The 10,291-nt window shown below is 31.5% G+C and overlaps 1 protein-coding gene across 1 annotated transcript in view; it reads right to left on the bottom strand.

The window, feature by feature from the left end:
* Positions 1-3,589, bottom strand: part of LOC124540775 (irregular chiasm C-roughest protein-like) — a 108,525-nt gene extending 104,936 nt beyond the window's left edge. Inside the window, exon 1 of the mRNA XM_047118484.1 lies at positions 3,338-3,589. The gene's annotated coding sequence lies outside the window, so the exon portion shown is untranslated. The remainder of the gene's footprint in view (positions 1-3,337) is intronic.
* Between the last annotated feature and the right edge of the window lie 6,702 nt (positions 3,590-10,291).

The raw sequence follows: 10,291 nt of genomic DNA on the forward strand, positions 1-10,291 counted from the left end.
ATATAGCACGGCGGTTAGAACGCGTGCATTTTAACCGATGATTTTGGGTTCAAACCCAGGCAAGCACCACTGAATATTCATTTGCCTTGTTCTTTTTCATAATTCATCTCGTGCTCGGTTGTGAAGGAAAACAACGTGAGAAAACCTACATGTATCTAATTTCATAGAAATTCTGACCGGCGTTGGAACAGCCATGCCAGGTTTATACCAAAACCTTCTCTAAGGCCTCCTTTTCTGCAAAGAGGAGGAGGCCTTAGCCCAGCAGTGGGAAATTTACAGGCGGTTGTCCTTGTTTGTCTATCTATCTGCTAATTAATTATTTAATTTAAATATGGTTAATGAGCCTGTTCATTAAATAATATCGATACTATTATTATAGGTTATACGAAATTTAAGACGCTTGTTATAAAGCTTTTTCTTTTGTTCAGGAATCACGTAATAATTGACTGACAGGTTTTGTTTCCCTTGTTACATCTATATTTAGCCGTCGTAAATAATAATAAGGATCATAAGATATACGTATTGATTTCTTATCTCATTTATTAATACTCTGATATTTATCAACCGACTTCCAAAAGGAGGAGGTTATCAATTCGTCTGTATTTTATATAATAAAACTTCCAAGGATGAAACACTTCTAAGCTTGTTAGGAAATATTAAAGGTATCCCATTTGTAATACAAAAACCCTACAAGATGGTCAAGTGCGTTTTTTTGGCTCCAATTTAGAAGATCTTCGTCTTTGTGGTAAAAAAAACGAGCCCCAAATTATACCGTGTCCGATACGACTCTTAAAATTTTCTTGGTGATTTTTTTTATAGCAACGATTTGTAAATCAAATGTCAAGTTCTCATTCCCTATAACGAGAATTTTTGGACATCATTCCGTTCTACACACTTTCAGGTATATTTTGACTCGTGGCAGAATTTCTTTCCAACAATATTCCTTCTTAACTTGTAACGCTCAATAAATACACGTGTGCCATCCATTTCGTAATTTCTTTCCGATACATATACACATTAGTCTATTTTCACGACCAACGTACAGCTTATAAGTCAGTATAGAAATTTGAAATTGGAACAATTTTTTTTTATGTCGAAGTGTTCCATTACTCGACTTAAAAATGAATGGGCAATTTTATACGAATTAAAGTATATATTAACAACGGTAGTAAGCATACGACATTAAACTAGTAGCACTAGTGTGGTGATATAAATAAAAAGGTTATAAAACCTCATAACGGATATCTTTTTATTTTTTTAATAATAGATCAGTGATATTGATCAATAACATTTTATGTGTTGCTAATTAAATTGCAGGTCATTGACACGCAATTGGATATATAATTTAGCGATGCTTAAATTAAAATACTTCCAGCACTAATCACTACATACATATATAAAACAAAGTCGCTTTCTCTGTCCCTATACGCAACGGATTTCAATGTGGTATTTTCAACCGACTTCCAAAAGGAGGAGGTTATCAATTTGTCTGTATTTTTTTTTTCTTTTTTGATTTTTTTTGACAACGGCTCCAAATATACCAATAACTATAACTACATTATATAATCGTAAATCGACTTTTAAGTAGTCTGATATTTTTCATTTCATTTAACTTAGGAAGACTCAAAAATATGTTGAATACGCAATTATTTTTATTACTTTTTCGTGCATATTCATTTGTTTTAAAATAGTGTTTTGTTTGAAGTCGGTTTTTCTTTTTGTTAAAATTTTTATTTATTTTAATAGATAGAGTGATTCGAGAATAAAGGTTTTTCTATATAATACATGGACAATTTAGTAAAGAAACAGTGATTATTTTAGAAGTTTCCATTGTGATGTCAAATCATTGCACCCGTGCGAAGACGGGGCGGGTCGCTAGTAGCTAATAATATAATCTGTATAACTATTCTTTTATATAGAATAAACTAATAATTCAACGCAGAATGCAGAACGTTAAATGACAGTGACGTGCGACTTGGATTATAATAATAATTACATTTAAAAAAATGTACACATAATCTTGTATCATCAACCGATTTCTATCATATCACATGTGAGATACGAAGTGATTTTTACAGAATAGGACTGTTCGAATATGTATTAAATTCCTATTTATTCCTTTTTTAATTTCTATAATATATTCTAAATCACGACCTATCATTATTCATAATTATAAAACGCTCATACTATTTATTATTATAATATATGAAGTAATAATATGTAGAACTAACATATATTTGAGATTGTGACTAGTTTAAGCCTACCTATTTGTCAATTCTGTATAACTTATTAACTTATCATAATAAAATAAATAGTTTCTGCGTTATATTAAATTTTATTAATTTATACATTTAACTACTGTATCTATCAGTACTAATCACTAAACGATATTATTGTAATGCTCCGTCATTTATCAAAACAAGGCATTTTCAAACCAAAATATATATGCTAATTAATTTAATAAATTAAAGTTTTCAATCAATTTAATTTTCATTTAATTTAATTATAAATCGAATCTTATTTTTTTTTTTTATTATTAGGCTTTATAAATTAAGATCGAAGTCCATTCCAAAAATGAACTTAAAAAAAATAACGTAACTCCAGCCTAATTCAGCGTTATCAATGTATAATGTGTGCTAGTAAACTAATGGTTTTCAGGTTGTAATTCACCCTACTATCAACGACTTGATAATGTTGACATTCATTTGGCAACACATATAATCTAAATACTCTGTATTCATTATGTAATTATATAAAAAAGCAAGTGAATTCGCTAATGTCAGTTTGTCCAATATTTATTTCTACCTTTACCCATAGAAACAAAAGCATAAAAAGAGTTAAAACAAAAAAAAATATTCAAATATCGAAAGGAGGTTTTACTTTAATTTTTTTTATGATTGCCTATTGCCATTTTAATCATGCTTTAAAGTAAAATTGTAGAGCCAATTTATTGTCCTATAATATATCTGTCACTTGTATTTCGTTATTATTATTTTTTATTAAAGTCCATACAAATTTGTGACTAGTATATTTCATTGCAAACAAGATTTTCATTTGAATATTAATCATATTATGAGCAACGATTTATCTTATTCCGTTAGATTTTGAACTTGTTTAAATCTGATACATATTAATTTTATAAAACCAGTTTAAATGAGCAATGAGGTTATAACCAACCAATAATTAATAAATTAATTATTAACACGCTTAAAGATTTTTTTTACACTTTGATCATTCATTTTAATAAACTACTTTTCCACAGATAAAAAACACCCTTACGAATTACTAAAATTTTAATAACGAAACGAAAGCATTAAAAATTAATGAAAGAACTCACCTCCATCAACACAGCACGTTAAAAAAATCCATAAACAGAACGCACATTCGATTTATACAAAGAACACAATGAGCGAAAACAAAAAAAATCCCAATTTTTTTTTAATCACTTTATATTTAGTCACAAAAAAGTATTTATATTTCACAATCACCAGATTCAAAATTGACAGGACGTTCGTTCGTAATTCAAATTTTGAGATGCCGCGTAATAAATACTGCGTTATTGTACTAACACACTGTTACGAATGGCGCCCGGCCGGTGACTGAGGGTGTATAGGCTCCGCTAGCCCCGGCCAGGCTGAATAGACAAAGACTAAATAAATATAGAACTGCTCCATAAAGCCTACTATGGTAATTAATTTTGAAGCGAAATTAAGACATTAAGTAACTTGACAAAGCTTATTGCGAATGTTATAACAACCAATATAATAATGTTTTTTTTTTTTTTATAATAATAACATTGTATCAAAATACTTTTTTTTTTTGTTTTAATAAAATAATAAATGAATTGGTCAATCTATAAAATTTTAATTTTTCGATCCGGGTAAAGAAATTAATGTCATTTATACAATTATGAAATTGAAACAAATATGCAAATATATTTTTATACTATATTTTATTTTAAACTTACAATACAATATTTTTAAACATAAATACAGGCTACTTTAAATCAAAATAAAACTTACGTAAAAAAACCTATATTAATTTAAAATATATAATCATTAAGATATTATAAAAATGAAATTACTTAATTGTTTATATATCTGCCATTTACACATTTTTAATCTATGACTCGACAACGACCTTAATCTGAAATCCCTTTTCAACTCCTCGGGCCTCTCATTATTGATCTCTTTCACTCCTTACCACCGGTGCAATAATGTTCGCCTCCCTTTTACTCATTTTAAAGCTCACTACGTGCATCTCTTTCGCACTCCACTGCAGAGCATCGAAAACAAGGTAGAGGCGCCCGTACTATCAATGCGAGTGTGTTATTAGAATTTTTTCCTATAAATTAGCCACAGAATAAAAATTGTTTTATTAATTTATTAGCCCTCTGCCGTTTTAAGGTTTTGTTTCCTTGTATTTTTTTTGTCTGTGTGTCCATTCGAGCATTTTCAGCGTACAGTTTTTCAGGTGCGTTTCTGAAGGTATGCGCAATTTATATAGAAAAAGTTTTTTTATATTAAACATGGATGGAATTCTTTGGAGATTTTTACGTCAATATACAATGTGAATGTGAATTTTTGTTGCATATTTTGTTTGTATATAATGTTTTTGATCACAATTTGTTGCGTAAAAAAAAAAAAAGTTATTTATCATGTTTTTTATTTTTATTCGGTGGAGCTCGATATTTCGACGTTATTTACGAATGTCTTATTCACGAGACTCTACGATATTTGTTTTTCACGAGAAATATCCCGTATTTAATAACTGTAACAATAAAAATAACCATGTCAATTTAAAATTTTATATAGAAATTAAGTTATTTTTTATTCAAGTGATTCGATTTTAATATCATACCAAGATATGACAAGTCACTTCAATTTTGACATACCCATTAAATATTATCATACGTAACTTGTAATCAAGCATAAAGCGCTTGAAATTATAATTGTAAAATATTAAAGCAGGCTTTCGTAAGCGCTTCAATGTATAATTTATGTCTATTTATTAGTATGTTAGAGATTTTTGGTTACGAGACTACGTTCTTAAATTAAAGCAATGATATATGTATGTTATTATGATATATTTGTTTAAGATGAATATATACGAAACCTAATCAAATCAAATCAAAATAAACTTTATTCAAGTAGGCTTTTACAAGCACTTTTGAATCTTCATTTTATAATTAAGTGAAGCTACCACCAGTTCGGAAAGTAGATTCTACCGAGAAGAACCGGCAAGAAATTCTGTAGTTACACTTTTTCAACATTTAAAAATACAGTCTAGTTTGTTAAATACAATTATATATGTAAAGTAAAGTAAAGTTACAGCCTGGAAATTTCCCACTGCTGGGCCAAGGCCTCCTCTCCCATTAAGGAGAAGGCTTGGAACATATTCCACCACGCTGTTCCAATGCGGGTTGGTGGAATTATATATGTATGTAATATATGTATTCTGTCTGGAAGTCAACAGGTATAAACTCCACGCTTTTTATCATCTACAAAATCTGGTATCGAATAATATGCCTTTTTTACCAATGTATTTACAAACGATTTGAATTTACGAAACGGCAAAGTTAAAAAAGTCTGCGGAATTATTATAGAAACGGATACCTTGCCCAAAGAAGGATTTATTGAGTTTGCGGAGTCGGAAACATAATATTATGTAGAGTTCCTGAAGCTCTTAATTTATTTATTCTGATTGATTTCAAGAAATCGTTGAACGAAATATGTTAGTTTAGAAATGCTTATTGTATAAGATTTAAACATTTCGATCTGTAAGTGTAAGGGAGTTTGTCCTGATCCCGTATCTATCCCGTATGCTGGGATAAGGTCTCCTCTTCCATTAAGGAGAGCGTTTGGAACATATTCCACCACGCTGTACAAATACGGGTTGGTGGAATGCACATGTGGCAGAATTTTGATGAAATTAGACACATGCAGGTTTCTTCACGATGTTTTCCTTCACCGCCGAGCACGAGATGAATTATAAACACAAATTAAACACATATATATATATGTATATATATATTGATGCTTACCTGGGTTTGAACCCGCAATCATCGGTTAAGATGCACGCGTTCTAACCACTGGGCCATCACGGCTCAAATAAATTGTAACATTTTGAAAATATGGCTCATTTGGTCAATAAATATAAAAAAGCGTATGCGTAAGAGCGTTTATTTAATATATGTTTGAAAGGAAGAAACAACACCACCTATTACAAAAATATGTTACGGAGGGGGTAACTATGCCATCCCATCGTATTACGAGATGAACTCTACTGGTACTGTAATAATTGCACTGTAACCAAAGGTAAGTTATTATTAGTAACTTAGTTTGATACAATGCTAATAATTAAAGTTGGTAGGTAGACTGTCAAATAAACTGTTGGTCAGTGGTAACCACTGGCTATAAAACTGGCTACTGGCTAACTGAACTAAAGTACACTAATTGAAATCAAACTTCATTTAAAAAAAAGGTTTCATCACTTTGGCGGCAAAATGACTAGCAGTTTACAATGAAATAACATTAAAACAAAACCTCTTAAAAGTTTCGAAATTTAAAAAAATCTTTTGAACGTCGCGAAGTTTTCTGAGAGAGCCATTAGTTCATATTTGAATACTGGTCAAAATGTCATTCCTATTTTAATCAAAAGGACGAAAGGATCGGGTGAAAATTATTATAGTATAAGAGTTGACCGTAAAATTTGTTCAGGGTGAATAAATTTTAATAATTGCGCGCAAACATTTTGTTTTATTCCAACGCAAGCTTGATAATATATATGGAACTATCGTAGAATAATGAATCTTAGTTACGATAACATATATCATCATTATTACATAGTATATAAATAGAATTTTAACAAAAAGAAAAACCGACTTCAAACAAAACACTATTTTAAAACAAATGAATATGCACGAAAAAGTAATAAAAATAATTGCGTATTCAACATATTTTTTAGAGTCTTCCTAAGTTAAATGAAATGAAAAATATTAGACTACTTAAAAGTCGATTAACGATTATATCATGTAGTTATAGTTTTTGGTATATTTGGAGTCGGTGTCAACCGACTCCAAATATAACAATAAAGTTAAAATTTTATTTATTTTTTGATTTTAAGTGAAGCTGATGTTGACTAACTAATTTTTTTTAATATGGATAGATTAAGCGTTTCGTTTATATGAGTCAGAAACTACTTCGAGGACAATTTCAAAGGAAACTTGCGAATAAAGCAAAAATAGACTTTCGAAAATGCGGATTTAATACGTCACGCGGCGTAAACTACAAGGATCCCTTGAAAGAGCTGTAATCGAACTCAGCAAAAAAACTTTGAAAAAGACCAACTATATTTCGTACATCATATGACATCACATCACATACACAAAATTTGATTAAAGATAGTAAGAAATTCTGCCCCATATCGCACCCTAACTGCGAGCCGTATAGGAGTTCCATCACTACATAGTAAAAAACAAAGTCGCTTTCTCTGTCCCTATATCTTTAAATCTACGCAACGGATTTTGATGCGGTTTTTTTTAAAAGATAGTGTGATTCAAGGGGAAGGTTTGTGTATATAAAACATGAACAATATAGTAAAGAAACACTGATAATTTTAGAAGTTTGCGATGTGATGTCGTATATAAACAAATTCTGTAGTATATTTAGTATCAGTATTGCACCCGTGCGAAGCCGGGGTGGGTAGCTAGTTGATTATAATATTCAACTATGATAATTACATAAACATAACCACATTACGGAAGGTGACTCAAATATCCAAATAACCTATAAATAAAAGATTCGACCGAGTATCGCTAACGTGCTCCTCAGAATTGTTCCGTTCCCTTCCGTTCCGTTACTTTGTCATGGATCCTGTGCTCAGAACCTTACCAAACTTTCACCAAATTACCCTTGAAGTATTTATATTATATAATAAAAAAAGAATTATCAAAATTGGTTAACGTGATTTTCAGTTATTCACCTATTTGTCGCGCATATACATAATGCAAATTTAAGACTTATGTCGTTTTCACATGGATACCATCATCGGAAAAAAAATTTAAAAAAATGGGACCCCACGGGAAGCACTACCTTTCAAACAAAAAAAAAATATCAAAATCGGTCCACCCAGTAAAAAGTTATGAGGTAACAAACATATAAAAAAAAAAAATACAGACGAATTGATAACCTCCTCCTTTTGGAAGTCGGTTGAAAACAAAGTCGCTTACCGCTGTCTATCCCTATGTATGCTTAGATCTTTAAAATTTCGCAACGGATTTCGATGCGGTTTTTTTTATAGATATAGTGATTCAAGAGGATTTTTTTTGGGATATAATACATTCACAATATATTAAAGAAACGTTGATAATTTTAGAAGTTTCTAAAGTCAGTATTTTATATCAGTATTGCACACGTGCTTAGGCGGGGCGGGTTACTAGTATACGTATAAATCATACCGTTAAAAAAACATTACTAGTAAAATCGGTACATTTCTCAGGATGTTGATTATATAGCCTTAAGTGCCTTAAGACGAAAGTCTTCAACCAGTGCGACCTACCCGTCATGACATACGAAGCCGAAACGTGGACACTCACTACAAGGCTGGTCCAACAGCTTAAAGTCGCTCAGCGTGTTATGGAAAGGGCTATGCTCGGCGTTTCTCTGAGGGATCGCATCAGAAATAAGGTGATCCGTCAAAGAGCCAAAGTCATCTACATAGCCCACCGGACTAGTAAGCTGAAGTGGCAGTGGGCTGGTCATATTTGTCGTAGAACCGACAACCGATGGGGAAAACGTGTTGTAGAGTGGATACCGCGTCTCGGCAAACGTAGTGTAGGGCGTCCTCAGGCACGGTGAAGTGACGATATACGCAAGGCGGCAGGCAGGAGCTGGATGCGAGTAGCCGGAGAAAGACCATCGTGGCGTGCACTTGGAGAGGCCTATGTCCAGCAGTGGACAAAAACGGGCTGATGATGTGATGTGATGTGATGGTAGTTTAAAACCCAAAAATAAAACTGCTAGCAATTCTTATCACCGGTACACGTGGTAATGATTTGTATTGTAAATATTGTTAGCTCATATTTGTCTATACTTATAATAAATCTGTAAGGATGTCAATTCTGTACATGAAATATTTTTGCAAAATAACTATCAGGGGGTGATCAGGGGTCGATACTGATGCCAAAAATGCAATCAGTAAAATTTTTGTCTGTCTGTCCGAATAACCGTTATAGAAACAAAAACTACTCGACGGATTTTAACGAAACTTGGTACAATTATTTTTCATACTCCTGAGCTGGTTATAGTATACTTTTCATCACGCTACAGTCAATAGGAGCAGAGCAGTGAAGGGAAATGTCAGAAAATGGGAGAAGTTACTCCAAATTTTAAGCTTCCGTCGCGTGTACATCCTTAATGGTTAAAGCTACATAGAAATTGTGTATTACGGAAATGTTCTCCTTAAAATTATGTAAAAAATATCACATGACAGCCTTTGTCTATCTTTTATGGTTGACTCACAATAACACGTGTCGCTCCCAATAGCTTAGTAGTTCGAAACTTTCTGATTATATTTGTCTATTCCTGCTTTTATAACACTCTCAATCATCCCAAATTAAAAAAGTTAACAGTATTAACTATTCCATAAAAAAGAAGCATAGAAATCGGTATAGAAAGTTATACATGAAATACGCTAATAATAAAGCTATCGCACGTAAATACTAAATCTATACTACTATATAAATCTCTAGAGTCTGCCTGTACACTTATTTTTGTCGTAATTCGTCATAAGTATTCTTTTTATGATTGACTGACATAATTTTTACCATTTGTGACATTTTTGTTTGTCTGTATGTTCTGCTACAACTCGAGAACATATGCACCGATCTTTATAAAAATTGGTATACAGGAAAAACATGTGATTGCGCAAATGATAGGCTATCTATATACAAAAGTAGATGTGTTTGATCATAAAGATCAAATGAATAAAGAGATTATGCTATCCCCATTGATGTAACTCGCCACCAAGTAGGGCTGCGATATAAATATATCTAGACCGTTCAACCGATTGTCATGAAAACGAGTACGTACAAGTATTTTGTCACTGAGAAAGTGATTATTTCATCCGTATCATTAAAAATAACCAACAGATGGCCATTACGACTATTGCGATGCATTTATATGTCGATCAACCCATAAGTATATAGTAATATGAAATAAAAAATGCAAATCATTGATCATCATAAAAATAATTTATACAAATAGAAACTACCATGACATTGAAGAAAAAA

Source organism: Vanessa cardui, chromosome 26 (assembly GCF_905220365.1).
Source record: "Vanessa cardui chromosome 26, ilVanCard2.1, whole genome shotgun sequence".
NCBI classification, from domain to species: Eukaryota; Metazoa; Arthropoda; class Insecta; order Lepidoptera; family Nymphalidae; genus Vanessa; species Vanessa cardui.